At 34.9% G+C, this 17,553-nt stretch overlaps 1 pseudogene; it reads left to right on the top strand.

Moving 5' to 3' along the window:
- The first annotated feature begins 13,245 nt into the window (after positions 1 to 13,245).
- On the top strand, positions 13,246 to 14,184 carry LOC125170726 (olfactory receptor 6C74-like; annotated as a pseudogene).
- Positions 14,185 to 17,553: the final 3,369 nt, after the last annotated feature.

The raw sequence follows: 17,553 nt of genomic DNA, 5'->3' as shown, positions 1-17,553 counted from the left end.
AGGTTTAGCCACTATTCTTACTTTCAATGAATTGGGTCATTTTTTTTTTTGCCAGATTTAACACAATGAAAAGTTATTTCCTGGAAATTTAAAGTCAAATATGCAGCACAGATGGCAGAGATTATGTTTGTAGAGTGGGATGTGCCTACTCTATTCTGTGCCACCATTCAGAAATTAACTTTTAAAGCTCTGGCCTCTTCAACATATATCTACAATAGACAGAAGAAGAGAGTCTGGTAAATCATCACAGGGGAGGTTTTTATTGCTAGGCTTGGAGGTAATTCTCATAATTTCCATTTATTTTCCATTGATAATAACCCAGTTATACAGACATACCAAAATGCAAAATGTCCAGATGTCCAGTCTTGATGTGTGTCCAGTAGGAAACGTTTTGTGATTAAACATAGTGTCTGCTACAACTGCTAAGATCTGAATCCACTCTACCATTCCCCTCCACTTGGTCTAAATAGTAGCCTCTAATAAGCTCCTAAATGATCTTTGCTTCCTTTCCTTATCCAATCTATTTTCTGTAGAGAAGATAAAAATATGTTTTCTCAAGTTATGCTACTTCTTTGCTAAAATTATGTCCCAAAGCCACATTAAATTGTAGATGAGTGGCCAATAAGAATCCTTGGCATAGCTCTTCACTACCCTTCTTCATGCTCTTCCATTCTTTCCTTATCTGCTGTTATCAGTGTAATACCGACTCTCTTTCCATTCCTTAAGCTCTTTTTCACCTCTCTCCCTACATCTGCTCTCATTTTGCCTCCAAATTCCAGGGCTCTAATTAAATATCATCTCCATAAAACAGTCATTTTCAGAGGAAACCATTTGTGAGGAGACCCTCCCCTTCTTTATAGTCATTATCTCAACATTTTTTTCTTTACAACTCTATCAATATTTATTTTATGTGTTTTTCTCCTCTCTCTGTCTCTGTCTCTGTCTCTCTCTCATCTCTGTTCTCTTAGATAATTAAGCCATTTAGGGGCAGAGAGTTGTCTGTTATATTATTCATCCCTATATATTTAGGATCTGGTAAAGCCCTCAAACTTGAAATTTAAAAAGTATGTGATGAATTAAAAAGTTGAGTTATGTGGATATGAGAGCAATTGATGGTTATTCTGAAATTTTGAGCATGATGAAATAAGAAATTAGACAATGTCACTAAGTAAGATGTGGCATAACAGGAAGCCTGGAATGAGCATGGAAGAAATTTGGAGGAGAGAGGGAATAATGATGAGTTAATTTTTAAAATATTAAATTCAGGGCGTCATCTATATAAAAATCTTCTGATATAGTTCTTTCCAATTTTCAAATAAAATAATCTACACTGAAAACTAATAATTAAAACTTATGCAACTCTGGAAGCATTTGAAAATAACTTCAGGATAAAGTATTTTAAAATGAGAAAAATACCAGTTGAAAAGAAATGAGCCATCAAGCTATGAAAAGATATGGGGGAATCTTACATGCATATTACTAAGTGAAAGAAGCCAATCTGGAAAAGTACATACTCTATTATTCCAACTATATGACATTACAGAATAAGAAAATTATGGAAATAGTAAAAAGACCAGTGGTTGCCAGGGGTTAGGGAAAGGGGTGAAGGATGAATAGATGTAGACAGAGGATTTTTAGGGCAATGAAAGCATGTGATACCATAATTATGGATAACCAATCACAAATTTTTTAAAAAAAATTTTAATGTTTATTTATTTTTGACAGAGAGGGAGAGAGAGAAAGAGAGAGAGAATGAGTGGGGGAGGGGCAGAGAGAGAGGGAGACCCAGAATCCGAAGCAGGCTTCAGGCTCTGAGCTGTCAGCATAGAGCCCCACACGGGGCCCAAATTCACGGACTGCGAGATCATGACCTGAGCCGAAGTCAGACGCTCAACCGACTAAGCCACCCAGGCACCCCCAGAACTTAATTAAGCTATTCAAATCATAAAGTCCAGAAAAGAAAATTTGCATTAACTATATGATATGATTCTCTAATATTCTTTTTTACTAAAAATTTTTATTGTAGTTTTTATATTGCTATAGTCTTTTTTTTTAATCAACCATTTTTTTTAAGTTTATTTTGAGAGACAGAGATGGCACAAGTGAGAGGCAGAGAGGGAGGGGGAGAGAGAGACTCCCAAATAGGCTCTGTGCTGCCAGCGCAGAGCCCAACACAGGACTCAAACTCATGAAACTGTGAGATCATGACCTGAGCTGAAACCAAGAGCTGGATGCTTAACCAACTGAGCACCCGGGTGCCCCAGTCAACTATTTTAAAGTGTGCAGTTCAGTGGCATTTAGTCCATCCACATTGTTCAGCAACCACCACCTATATTAAGTTCCAAACACTGCTCTCCTAAAAGGAAACTGTACCCACTTAATAGTCATTTCCCATCCCTTCTTTTCTGAGCCCCTGGCATATACCAATCTATTCTAACCCTGTAGGTATTTCATATATATGGAATCATACAATATGTGACCTCTTATGTCTGGTTTCTTTCACTTAGCATCATGATACTGACGTTCATCCATACTTAAGCATGAATTAATACTTCATTTTTCTAGCTGGATAATATTCCATTATGCATATATATCACATTTTATCCATTTATCTGTAGATGGACATTTGAATTGTTTCCACCTTTTGGCTATTGTGAATAGTGCTGATATAAACAATAGCATACAAGAATTTGAAAGCCTGTTTTCAGTTATTTGGGTGAATATCTAGGAATGATATTGTTGAATCATATGGTAATTTTATGTTTATCTTTTTTAATGAGACTCCCAAACTTTCATCAGTGCCTACACTGTTTTACATTCCCACTAACAATGTATTGGATTTCCAATTTCTCCATATCAATTTCTTTTCTTTTTTTAATTATGGCCACGCTGGGATCCTCCCAGCATGGCCACGCTGGGATCCTCCCAGTGTGGCCATAATTGAGGTGCAATTCACTGTGGTTTTAATTTGCATTTTTATAATGACTAATGATGTGTAACATTATTACATGTCCTTGTTGGCCATTTGGAGAAATGTCTGTTCAAATCCTTTGCACATATTAAAATTGGGTTATTTGTGATTGTTTTTGTTGCAGCTGATTTGAAATAGTTCTTTATGTATTCTGAATACTAGAACCTTATCAGATATGTGATATGAAAATACTTTTTCCAGGGGCGCCTGGGTGGCTCACTTGGTTGGGCATCTGACTTTGGCTCAGGTCATGATCTCGTGGTTTGTGGGTTCGAGCACCACGTCAGGCTCTGTGGTGACAGCTCGGAGCCTGGAGCCTGCTTCAGATTCTGTGTCTCCCTCTCTTTCTGCCCTTCCCCTGCTCATGCTCTGTCTCGCTATGTCTCAAAAATAAAACATTTAAAAAAATTTTTTTAAAAGAAAATACTTTTTTCAGGTTTTCACTTTTTGAGAAACAGAGGGGGGAGGGGGCACAAGTGAGCAAGGGGCAGAGACAAAGAATCCCATGAAGGGCAGAGAAAGAGAGAGAGAGGGAGAGAGAAGCGGGGCTCATCCGAAGTGGGTCTTGTGTTCACCCAATGTGGGGCTTGTGCTCACCTGATGTGGGACTCGAACTCATGAACCCTGAGATCATGTCAGATGCTTAACCACTGAGCCACCCAGTTGCCCTTCCAGGTTTACTTTACACTTTCATGATAATGCCCTCTGATGGATAAAATTTAGATGAAGTCCAATTTAATGTTTTCTTTTGTTGCTTACGTTTTTGGTGTCATACATAAGAATCAACTGCTAAATCCAAATCAAAGTTGTGAAAATAGACCTCTATATTTTCTGCTATGAAATTTATAGTTTTGCTCTTACTTCTATGTAATTGACATACTTAGAGTTAATTTGTGAATAGCGGTGACCTAGGGCTCTAACTATACTTAGTATGTGGCTATCCAGTTGTCCCAGCACCATTTAAGAGACTATTCTTTCCTCCATTGAATAGTCTATGTACCTTATGAGAAAATTGATTGGCTATTGATGTATGAGATTATTCTGGACTTTCCATTTCTATTTGATTTTTCCATAAAGAACTTAAAGTTCTTTCCAATTCAAGTGTTTTTATTTATTTTCATCTAACTGTTCTGGCTAGACCTTCCAGCACAATAATGAATAGCAGTTGAGAATGTAGACATCCTTGTTGTGTCCTGGAGGTTTGGGGAAGGCTTTCAATCTTTCACCACTAAGTGTGACAATAGCTGTAGGGTTTTCATGAACACTTAGCAGTTTGAGGAAGTTTCTTTCTATTCCAAGTTTGCTATATTTTTATCACGAAGTTTTATCATTTGAATCTTCTCAAAGACTTTTCCTGTATCAGTTGTAATGACCATGTTTTTTTTTTCTTCCTTTATTTTATCTTCTATCATTGGTGTATTATGCCAATTGATTGTTGTATGTTGGATCACTGTACATTACATCCCATTTTATCAAGGTGTATTACCTTTAAATGCAGCTAAATTTGATTTGCTAATATTTTGTTGAGGATTTTTTCATCTATATTCTTAAGGGATATAGATCTGTATTATTCTGTTTTGTGATGTTTTTATCTGGCTTTAGTATCAGAATAATGCTGTCCTCATGCAATCAAGTAAGAAGGGCATTATAATCTCTAATATTTGGAAGTTGAAATTATTTAATTCTTTAATTCTTCTTTAAAGTTTCAGGGGGTACCTGGGTGGCTCAGTTGGTTAAACATCCAACTTTGGCTCAGGTAATGATCTCACGGTTTGTGAGTTCAAGCCCCGTTTTGGGCTCTGTGCTGACAGCTCAGAGCCTAGAGCCTGCTTTGGATTCTGTGTCTCCCTCTCTCTCTGCCCTTCCCCCTGTCCTCTCTCTCTCAAAAATAAGCAAAACATTAAAAAAAATTAAAGTTTCAGGAACATTTATCTGGTCTTGAATATTCTTTATTTAGATTACTGATTCAATTTCCTTAATAACTACAGGTGTATTAGATATTCTGTTCAACCTTGAGTTAAGTGGTAATTTGTGGGTTTTTACAAATGTTTCAATTATGCTAATTTGTCCATGCACAATTGTTCGTATTTATTCTTATATTCCTTTCTATTTTCAGAAGGTCAGTAATAATGACTCTGATTCCTGATTTTAGCAATTTGAACCTTCTCTCCTCTCTTCTTGTCAATCAAGCTAAAGGCTTGTCTGCTTTTGTTGACCTTTTGAAAGAACCAACTTTCGGTTTTGTTGATTTTTCTCAATTTTTCCCTCTCTACTACTTCATTTATCTCCACTCTAATTATTATTTACTTGTTTCTGCTCGTTTTGGGTTTATTTTGCTCTTTTTTAATTTAAAAATTTTTAACATGTAATGAGAGAGGGAGAGAGAGAGAGAGAGAGAGTGCGCACGCGCGAGCGCATGAGTAGGGGAGGGGCAAAGAGAGAGTGAGACACAGAATCCTAAGTAGGCTCCAGGCTCCAAGCTGTCAGCACAGACCCTGACATGGGGCTTGAACCCACAACCATGAGATTATGACCTGAGCTGAAGTTGGAAGCTTTACCAACTGAGCCACGTAGGTGCCCCAATTTTGCTTTTTTTTAAATTTAAATCTGGAATTTTGAAATTAGATTATTGATATGAGCTATTTTTTTTTTGTTAAAGCAGATGTTTAAAGCTATAATTTTGCCTCTGAACACTGCTTTCATTGTGTTTCATAAGTTTTGGTATCTTGTGTGTTTGCTTTGTCTTCAAGTGTTCTCGAATTTCCTTTGCAACTTCTTCTTTGGCCCATTAGTTGTTTATGAGTGTTTTTTAATTTCCACATGTTTTTTCATACTTACCATGAATTTGATCTGAAGCTTCTGAGAAGCCAAAATGAAGAAGTTAACAACAAACCATTTACATTATCTATGTTTACACTATCCAATTTGGTAGCCACTAAAAATTGAAATGTGGCTAGTCCAAACTGAGATGTGCTGTGAATGTAAATGTACCTCACATCTCAAAGACTTAGTACAAAAAAAGTAAAATATCTCTTTAATTTTTAAATATGTATTAGATGTTGAAATGATAATCATTTGGGTATACTTGGTTAAAATATCTTATTGAAATCAATTTCACCTGTTCTCTTTACTTTTTAAAAATAAGGTTACTAGAAAATTTAAAATGACAAATGTTGCTTACATTTGTGTTTTGCATTATATTTTTTTGGACAGTGCTGACTTATAATATCCTCTGCTTTTTAAAATTCAAATTACACACGTATGTTAAATCTTTTGATATTGTCCCATAGGTCACAGAGGCTCTGTTCGTTAAATATATATATTTGGCTTTTTGTTTTTCAAATTGAGTGGTCTCTATTAATCTCTAAGTTAACTGACTCTTTTTTTTTACTCTTGTTTTATAATCATCTTTCTGCTCCTCAGCCCATCCACTGAACTTTTACTTAAGATAGAATTTTTGTTACAGTATTTTTAAAAGAGTCTTTTAAATATGTGAATATTTAAATTTCTTTGTGATGAACTTTTACTTTATTTCAAGCTTATTTTAAAAATGCAGTCTTCAATATTTACCCCATGTTTAAAATGTTTGCTATTTCTAATTTCTTCCTGAAATTCCAACTTTCTGGCTGGATTCAGTTTTCTTCAGCTAACAAATTTCCTGCAGCATTTCTTGTAGTGCAGATGTGTTACGGAAAAATGCTCTTAGTTTGATTTTATGTGAAAATGTCTTTATTTCCCTGTAATGTTTGAAGCATAGTTGTACTGTATAGAATTCTAAATTGACAAGTAGTTTTTTGTTTGTTTGTTTGTTTGCTTGTTTGTTTCAACACTCTAAAGGTGCCCTCTGTTTCCTGGTCTCCATAGCTTGTGAAAAGAAGTCAGAAATTGTTTAAGCCTTTGTTCTCTAATAGTCATAGTATGTAATTCATCCTTTATCTCTAGCCAGATTTGAGATTTTCTCATTGTCTTCGGTGTTTAGTAGTTTGATTATGATTTGTTTAGGCATTTAGTCATGCTTGGAGTTAGCTTGGTTTCTTGATTCTGTAAATTTATGTCATTCTTCAAATGTATGAACTTTGGGACCATTGACTCTTCAAAGCTATCACATGTCCAGGTTGCCACTATGAAAGGCATTTTGTAAATTTTTATAACCCCACTTGCCAATCTTGTCAGATAAAGTTTCTCCTTAAAACTGTCTGTTGATTAAAGCAAGAAAGAAGGAAATAATAAATAATGGAAAAGGAAAGTAGGAAAGTCTATGATGGAAATAAAGAAGAAAACAGGGAGTGAAGGAGGAAGGTGTTCAGAGATAATCTAATTTGGATCTCAGAATATCGCCTATTATTAAAGACAGAAACATACTCATGGTATTGGCTTTGTAATTAATTTTAATAAATGGTTGGTGCTATACAGAATGTCAGTTTTGTAGAAAATGCAATTGAATGTACTTATCCCTTTACTTCTTCAACACTCTTATTTTCTTGATGTAGATCAGAATTTGTGACCTATATCATTTGAATTCTCCCTAAAGAACTTTGTTTAACATTTCTTGCAGGACAAGTCTGTTGGCAATGAATTCTCTGTTTTTATTTTTGCTTAGTCTGTTGGGGCTGCTATCACAAAATACTGTAACTGGGTGCCTTGAACAACAAACATTTATTTCTCAGCTTTAGAGGTAGAAAGTCTAAGATCTGGGTGCCAACAGATCTGGTGTCTGGTAAGAGCCTGCTGCATAGATTTCATACACTTTTAACTAGGTCCTCACATGGTAGAAGGGAGCAGGGGAGCTGTCAGGATGTATGCCCTGGACACAGAAGAGTGCTTGATACATTTCAAGCACACAATAAATAGGTATTCACAAATTAATGAAGGTAAAGGGGGCACTTGGTACTTTAAGATACTGCATTTTGTACAGAATCTTCTGAGAACATAGTTGAAGAATATAAAAAGGAGTCTGTGTATTTTGGCATCTCTTATATAGGAAGCAAGCCAAAGATCCTCAGGGAAACATTGCTTTTGGAGCTGAATTCCTTGGAGACATATGCGCACAGTTTACAGAATTCCCTGGAAATAAACCATAATCACTTGACAGGATAAATCATTGCTTAATTTTAGTACTGTGCTGTATTGACTTAAAAACACATTGAATATGAAGAATAAAAGAGATACCTGGATAGTTTAAATTGCTGATCTAGTAACACCTGTGTGGCTCAGTCAGTTAAGTGTCCAGTTTCGGCTCAGGTCATGATCTCAGGGTTTGTGGGTCTGAGCCTTGAATCAGGCTCTGTGGTGACAGCTCAGAGCCTGAAGCCTGCTTCAGATTCTGTCTCTGTCTGTGTCTCTCTCTGCCCCTCTCCTGCTTGTGCACTCTCTCTCAAATATAAACATTAAAAATTTTTTTTAGAAATTGTTGATCTAAGCTAGAAATAGCTAATCACAAAATGTCCATAAGTGTTAAAATTTATTATAAAAATTACACATTTCAGTGTGATGCTTGGAAAGAAAAAAAGATATAAATCTAAGTGCTTCATCCTGCAATAGAAATATAAAAATGAGACCATCACAAACAAAATACTTTGCCTGAATAATTCTGTTTATATACCTTTAAGGATAATAGTTTGTAAATTTTAGTGTTTTGCAGACTGATTTATAATCCACATTTTGAAAATAAATCTCTCTAAAACTCTGAGTACTTTATATTAATATATTTAAGTTATTCTGATTTTATTTTAATTACAGAGGATCTGAAATTACCCCTTCGTGTATCCCTTCAAATCTGTATTTTTGTATCCTTTGGGTTAATATCTAGTAGTGCAATTATTGTGTCATAGGGTAGTTCCATTTTAAACTTTTTGAGGCACCTCCATACTGTTTTCCAGAGTGGTTGCACCAGTTTGCAATACTACCAATAGAGTAAGAGAGATCCCCCTTCTCCACATCCTTTCCAACACCTGTTGCTTCTTGTGTTCTTAAATTTAGCAATTCTGGCAATTGTGAGATGGTATCTCAATGTGGTTTTGATTTGTATTTCCCTGATGATGAGTGATATTGAACATTATTTCATGTGTCTGTTGCCCATCTGGATGTCTTCTTTGGAAAAATGTCTTTTCAGGTCTTCTGCTTATTTCCTAAATGGATTATTTGGTTTTAGGGTATTGAGTTTGATGAATTCTTTATAGATATACCCTTTATCTGATATGTCATTTGCAAATATCTTCTCTCATTCCTTTCATCCATTTTGAATTTACTTTTGTGTATAGTGTAAGAAAGTGGTCCGTGTTCATTCTTCTGCATGTTGCTGTCCAGTTTTCCCAACACCATTTGTTGAAGAGACTTTTTTTTCAATCGGATATTATTTCCTGTTTTGTCAAAGGTTAGTTGAATATATAGTTGTGGGTCCATTTATGGGGTTTTCTATTGTGTTCCACTGATCTTGGTGTCTCTTTTTATTCCAGTACCAGACAGTTTTGATGACTAGTTTTATAATATAGCTTGAAGTCCAGAATCATGATGCCTCCAGCTTTTCTTTTCTTTTTCTGCATTGCTTTGTCTATTTGGGGTCCTTTGTGATTCCATACAAATTTTAGGATTGTTTGTTCTAACTCCATGAAGAACACTAGTGGTATTTTGATAAGAATTGCATTAAATGTGTAAATTTATTTGGGGTAGTATAGATATTTTAACAATGTTTGTTCTTCCAGTCCATGAGCATGGAATGCTTTTCTATGTCTTTGTGTCCTCTTCAATTTCCTTCATATGTATTCTATAGTTTTCAGAGTACAGATCTTTTACCTCTTGGGTTAGGTTTATTCCTAGGTACCTTATGGTTTCTGATGTAAATGGGATTGATTCCTTGATTTCTATTTCTGCTTCTTCATTATTGGTATATAGTAATGCAACAGGTTTCTGTACATTGATTTTATATCCTGCAACTTTGCTGAATTTGTGTATTAGTTCTAGCAATTTTTTGGTGGGGACTTTTGGGTTTTCAACATAAGTGTCACATCATCTGCAAATAGTGAAAGTTTGATTTCTTCCTTAACTATCTGGATACGTTTTATTCCTTTTTTTTTTTTCTGATTGCCCAGGCTAAGTCATCCAGTACTGTGTCAAATAGTAATGATGAGAGCCACTATTACTGTCTTGTTCCTGACCTTAGAGGAAAAGTTCTCAATTTTTTCCCCCTGAAGATGATGTCAACTGTGGGTCTTTCGTAAATGGCCTTTATGAGGTACATTCTCTACCCCTCTATCCCTACCTTGTTGAGGGTTTTTATCAAGAAGTGATGTTGTATTTTGTCAAATGCTTTTCCTGCATCTACTGAGGATCAGATAGTCCTTATACTTTCTTATATTAATATGGTGTATCACATTGATTGATTTGCAAATATTGAACACACAGCCCAGGAATAAATCCCACTTGATTGTGGTGAATAATTCTTTTTAATGTACTGTTGGATTCAATTTGCTAGTATCTTGTTGAGAAATTTTGTATCCATGTTCATCAGGGATGTTGGCCTGTAATTCTTTTAGTGGGGTGTTTGTCAGGTTTTGGAATCAAGGTAATGTTACCCTCGTAGTAGGAGTTTGGAGGGTTTTTTTGTTTTCATTTTATTTTTTGGAACAATATGAGAAGAATATGCATTAAATCTTCTTTAAATGTCTGGCAGAATTCCCCTGAAAAGCCATCTGGCCCTGGACTTTTGTTTGTTGGGCGATTTCTGGTTACTGATATAATCTCTTTGCTGGTTATGGGTCTGTTCAAATTTTTTATTTCTTCTTTCAAGTTTGGTAGTTTGAATGTTTCTAGGAATTTGTCCATTACTTTGAGATTGCCCAGTTAGATGTCATATAATTTTTCATAATATTCTCTTATGATTATTTATATTTATATGGTATTGGCTGTTATCTCTCCTCTTTCATTTGTGATTTTATTTATTTGAGTCCTTTCAATTTTCTTTTTGATAAGCCTGGCTAGAAGTTTACCAATTTTATTAATTCTTTCAAAGAATCAGCTCTTCATTTTGTTGATCTGTTCTACTTTTTTTATTTTTTTTTGTTTCTTTCTATATCATTTACTTTTGCTCTAATATTTATTATTTCCCTTCTTCTGTTGACTCTAGGCTTTATTTTCTGTTATTTTTCTAGCTCCTTTAGGTGTAAGGTTAGGTTGTGTATTTGAGACGTGTCTTGCTTCTTGAGTTAGGCCTGTATGGCTATATACTTCCCCTTAGGATTGCCTTTCCTGCATTCCAAATGTTTTGAACTGAAATGATACCATTTTTGAATAAAAAAATTGTTCATGATTTTGAAAGGAGGGAAAATTCTCTTTCATGTTTTAATGTAAACATAAATAAAAGTAATAGGCTTGCTAAACATATTATAATACACTGTTCCAGTGTATCTCTAGGGAGTTGGGTTAGCAGGAGAAAAACTAGGTCTGATTTGATATCATTCTTACTTGTGGGGATGATGGGTCTGTTTTTGACTCAGATGACTATAGCCATTGTAATACAATTAAGTTCCTTGGGAATTGTCCCTTAGGTTTGGGAGAATGTTTGTAAGTACTAGGAAAATGTTATTATACTTTGGCACTAATAGCTAGAATGTCTAGAACCTTAACTATTCCCTGGAGAAAACTGTTATCATATTCTCTCTGATGAGTTTTTATTAATTCTTGAGTTTTTATTTTTATGTACCTTTTCCACACTTCTTTTCCTACCTAAAATGCCTTACTTTACTTCCTAATATGTCTCCAAGACAGCTTTGGATCCATCTTTTTTTAAAACATATTTTCTTATTAATCTCCCTTGACTGCCCTAAGCAATCACACTTACCTTTAAATTTATGGCACATTATACATTGCTATATTCATGCAGAAATTCTGTCTCCTCAATATGTTGGTAAAGCACGATAGACAGGGACATTGACTTATACTGCTTTGACGCCTCAGTGTATAACAATGCATTCTCCATGGATCTATTAAATTGTTTAATAAATGTTTTGTATTGATAATGAAGTCCTTAAAGAAGCATCAATGAAGTCATCAAACAAGAAACTTGCCCCCAAGGGATGAAATGTTTATACCTAGGAGTTTTCATGACATTTAGCTTAATGAGAGCTTATATAATTTTCAACCACACAATCAACTCCATTTGAATTGGCTTAGCTCTTGAATACCATATAATTTGGAGGCAGTCAGTATTACCTGCAAGTGTCTGAACACTTGCCAAGTGACTGGTCATCCAAGTAAAGTTGCCTACAGTTTCTCCTCTGTACTCTCTTATGTAGAAGTAAATTAGAGCTTTGCCGTAACTCATTCTATACATCAGGTAAGAAGCCAAGAGCCAGATACAAGTCATTGTCTCATCTGAAGAAAAATCCTATCTTAATGGTAAGTATTTAAATTTATGGTCTTCCCTTACTGTCTTACCTCTTTTCCACTTCTTTTATCTTTTCTTCCCTTTTTCATTATCCTTCTTTCTGAACTCTTATTCACTTCATTTTGCATTTCACTTTGTGATTCTCTTCCTGTTTTCAGAACTGTAACCAGAAGAGACACTGAATCTGTTTGATTCTGTTCAAGTCAGGTTTACTACACAGATGAATTTAATGAATGGCATAGGAGGTGGTAAAATGAAGAGACGGAATAAAGACAAAACAGACTACACTGACTTACAGAAATAAAAATCAGATAGGACCAAGACAGAATGTTGATTACCTGAGCAGATGTGGCAAAGGCCAAACCATTGAAGAGCTCTGGTTGTTCTACTGAATGACTTTCAGGATTATCTCCAACCTAAAGCTGGATTTCTGTTTTCACCCATCATAAGTATTTATATATCTATCATCTTGCTTCTGTTGCATTCATGGCCAGTTCCTTGAGGCAATGATATTTATATAATCATCAGGCTGAGTATAAGTATTATGACATTTTAGTTCTTACATATTGAGAAAAGAGGAAATATTGTTTTCACCTACATGTTCATTTCTTCATCTCATTACCATAAATATACCTAAGTCAAAATATAAAGATAATTTATAAGATAGTTTATTTCATCAGATTTGTAGAAAATATTATCATTTCTCAAAAGCAAAGTAAGAGCTTTTATTAGAGTTTATCTTACATTAATCATTTCAAATAATGTCCCATTAGTATATATAATTAATAGCAAATACTAATATTTTGACATTGTTATTTTAATATTTTACAATTGATATCTTTACATAATTTTTCTTGATATTTTTACCAGAACAGAAGCATAATAGGAGGTAATGATGGAAAACCGTACAACTGTGACAGTATTTATCTTAGCAGGATTGACAGAGGACCCAAAGGTGAAGATTGTGCTATTCGTCTTCCTGCTTCTCACCTACTTGCTAAGCATCTCAGGCAACTTAATTATCATTACCCTTACTTTGCTGGGTTCTCATCTCAAGACCCCTATGTATTTCTTTCTTCAAAAATTTTCCTTCTTAGAAATTTCTTATATAACTGTGTATTTACAAATTGCTTGTAAGCATGGCAACTGGGGACAAAACCATTTCCTATAACTGTTGTGCAGCTCAGTTATTTTTTGCCTTCCTTCTTGGAGCATCCGAATTTTATCTCCTAGTTGTCATGTCCTATGATCGTTATGTTGCCATCTGTAAGCCCCTGCATTATACAACCATCATGAGCAGCAAAATCTGTATCCAGCTGATCCTAAGCTCTTGGATCACTGGTTCCCTCATAATCTTTCCAGGACTCATTTTAGTCCACAGAAGCCTGGACTTCTGTGACTCCAATATCATTGATCATTTCTACTGTGACACTGCTCCCCTCCTGCAGATCTCCTGCACAGATACACATGTGTTGGAAATTATGAGTTTCATCTTAGCTTTGGTGACTCTGCTGGTCACCTTGGCATTACTGATTCTACCGTACACATATATTGCCTGACAATTTTAAAAATCCCTTCTGCCACCCAGAGAAAAAAGGCTTTCTTCACTTGTTCTTCTCACATGATTGTCATCTCCCTCTCATATGGCAGCTGCATCTTCATGTACATTAAACCCTCGGTCAAACAGAGGATATCCTTAATGAAGGGAGTAGCAACTCTCAATACCTCAGTCGCACCACTTTTGAACCCTTTTATTTGCACTCTAAGGAACCAACAGGTGAAGCAAGCATTTAAGAACTTGCTACAAAGGGTCCTGTCTTTATCCCAGTAGAATCATAATGAGGTTTATAAGGAAATTTATAAGGCAATTTGCAAAGGAAGTGTTTAGATTGGGTCCCGATGTCACTATTGCATCATCCAATATATAATCATACTTGTTCTTTCACTTATTTGTGAAGTATCATGATGTTTACATTGGCTCTTTTTTCTCAATATATGCCTTCCTGTTCAAAATACTGACACTTTATTTTTCTGTTCCATTGTAAGCATTCTCAAATTTGACCCTTTCCTCTCCTCTTCTTCCATTTAATTGTAGCAAATATATGAAAGATTGTTTTCATCAACTTTATGCGTTAGATCATGGAGACTTAATTATTTCCATGCATGTGCAGTATATTTTGTCCTTACATTTGATTTTCTGTAAACTCTTGATAAATTCAAAACAACTAAATGATGTCTCTTCCTTGGGATTTTTCCTTTGTTTGGCTTTTTATGTCTTGATATTCATTCTCTACTGTTTTTAAATATATATATTTAAGAGTAGAAAGTTGAGATTAAAATGCCAATTTGAGAATTTAAAAAGAAATCCCACTAGGCTAGTGTAATAAAAAATATGGTATATATATTTTAAACTACATCTTATTCTATATTATAAGTAAATACTGACTCATGTAAGTGTACTCAATCTGGGTAACTTTGAATAAGAATAAAATGCTGCCTAGACAGATCACATTTGATACTTTAACAGCTATTCCTTATACGTGTTATAATTGTTTTCCTTAGAGTCTACATTTATAATGTAATAATAACCAGGTATTTTATTCTGTGATGTTTTTAAGGCTAATTTGAAAGTATAAAATAAGTATACTATCCATATTAAAAAACAAAACAAAACTTATAGCATAAATTATTCTGATTTTATCTTGTGAAAAAATGATCTTCTAAGAGGTATAATAAGTTACTCGTGGTCACATGACTAGTAAGAAAGATAGAATTGAAATCATTTCTGCTTGATTCCAGAGGCTATGTCTATGGTACCAGCACTTCACAATCAGTTTGTGGCAAAGAGTCGTTTACATGTATACCAAAATGATTATGGCTTCAGTTTTGGAGTTGGATGTAGAGGTGCAATAAAAGACTCTCAAGCTGGTTATGTTGGCTGGTGTTGTAGTTTACTGTAGTGTCTTGTTATTTTATATATGTGACATGCCACTTAAAAATCTAGAAAGCTTTGTAATATAGCAATTATGTACTTGTAGGGTGCTTCTTACAGTTTTACTATATGACCTGCTGTCGAGTCATAGAGTCAAATTGTCCTGAAGTAGATAATTGCTTTTGTATGCCCAAGATAATCTCTCTCTCTCCCACTCAGTCTCTATCTCTGTCTCTATTTCTCTCATGCACACGTGCATATACACACACACAAACATACTTATCTCTATATCTACCTCAATAATTTCTTTTTCTTTTTCTTTTTGTAGGATGATTTCCATAATTTGTATATGAGTCCATAAACCACAGTTAGCCAATCAAGGCATTGGACTCTCTGATTAGCTCAAGGTTACACTTGTATCCTAGGTTTTACAGATGACCATATTCTCTCTACAAACAACTAAATTACTGTTAGGCATGAGACCAAAGTCAGTTCAGTAAAATACAATTTAATAAATTTTTGTAAATATTAGAGAGAATATTCTTTACTGTATGTTTACAGCTATAAAAAATAAATACAGAACTTTCAGGGATCCATTAAATAGAACATGTATACCTCACTATGAAGCCAGAGTAAAGAAAGGCAGAACCAAAAAGGAAAAAAAATAAGAGAGTATGAGTACCAATACCTTCATTTTTTTCATTTTCAGTAACCAAAAATAACAAAAGCTAGCATCCCGTAGAATTTCAGGTTGGATTTCCTATACTCATAACCAAGATGAGTCTTTTTAATTGTCGTATCTACTAAATGCTCTCTCTACCCCACTGTGTATCTCTTGGCCCTTGGTGGCTTTGTCCTCAGGTATTAAGCAAGAGAAAATGAATACTAAGAAGAATTTCATTCCCTATATTTTTTATCTATTAGGTTTTTACTTAATGTTTATCTGAATACCACAGGCCAAGTATTTCTAGAAATTTGTCCCAGAAAAGTACAAGTTTTTAAATGTGTTAATTAAAAAAAAATTTTTTTTTCAACGTTTTTTATTTATTTTTGGGACAGAGCGAGACAGAGCATGAACGGGGGAGGGGCAGAGAGAGAGGGAGACACAGAATCGGAAACAGGCTCCAGGCTCTGAGCCATCAGCCCAGAGCCCGACGCGGGGCTCGAACCCACGGACCGTGAGATCGTGACCTGGCTGAAGTCGGACGCTTAACCAACTGCGCCACCCAGGCGCCCCTAAATGTGTTAATTTTAGAGCAGTTTTAGGTTTACAACAAAATTGAAAAGAAGGTATAGAGATTTCCCATATAACCATGGACCTCAAACATGCATAGCCTCCCCCATTTACAATATCCCTCAGCAGAGTGATATGTTTCTTATAATTGGTGAACCTACATTAACACAGCATAGTTACCTAAAGTCCATAGTTTACATTAAGGTTTACTCTTGATGAATCCACATTCTATAGGTCTGGACAAAAGTATACTTACTGATAGATAGATATGTAGGTTGACAGATGATATAGATGGAAGATATATAGATATATAGGTGATATACATAGATATACAGATATAAATCCTTTGTACCCTGCCTATTCATCACTTCTCACCCCTCACTCCCCAAAAACTGCTTATTTTATCGTGATCATAGTTTTTCCTTTTGCAGAATGTTATATAGTTGGAATCATAAAATATGTAGCTTTTTCAGATTAGCTTCTTTCACTTAGTGACATGCACTCGGGTTTCCTTCATGTCTTTTCATGGTCTGATAGCTCATTTCTTTTTTAGGATTGAATAATATTCTATTTTCTAGATGCATCATAGTTTGCCCATTTACCTACTAAAGGGTATCTTAGCTGCTTCCAAGTTTGGGCATTTATGGATAAAGCTGCTATAAGGATCTGTGTGCAGGTTTTTGTGTGACCTATTTTGGTGAGTCAATACTGAGATGGGTGATTACTGGATCATATGGTAAGAGTGTTTAATTTGTAAGAAACCACCAAATGTCTTCCAAAGTTGCTGTACCATTTTGCATTCTACCAGCAAAAAAATGAAAGTTCCTGTTGCTTCACATCCTCATCACCTTTGGTGATTTAAGTGTTCTAGGGTTGGCCATTTTAATATGTGTGCAGTGGTTTCTCCTTGTTTTCATTTACATCTCCCTGATGATATATGATGTGGATCTTCTTTTCATGTGCTTATTTTCCATCTATGTATCATCTTTGGTGAGGTATCTGTTAAGATCTTTGGTCCAGTTTCTAATCTTGTT

The sequence above is a fragment of the Prionailurus viverrinus genome, chromosome B4 (assembly GCF_022837055.1).
Source record: "Prionailurus viverrinus isolate Anna chromosome B4, UM_Priviv_1.0, whole genome shotgun sequence".
NCBI classification, from domain to species: Eukaryota; Metazoa; Chordata; class Mammalia; order Carnivora; family Felidae; genus Prionailurus; species Prionailurus viverrinus.
The sequence above is the reverse complement of the archived record's forward strand: the minus strand, read 5'-3'. Positions and strand labels throughout refer to the sequence as shown.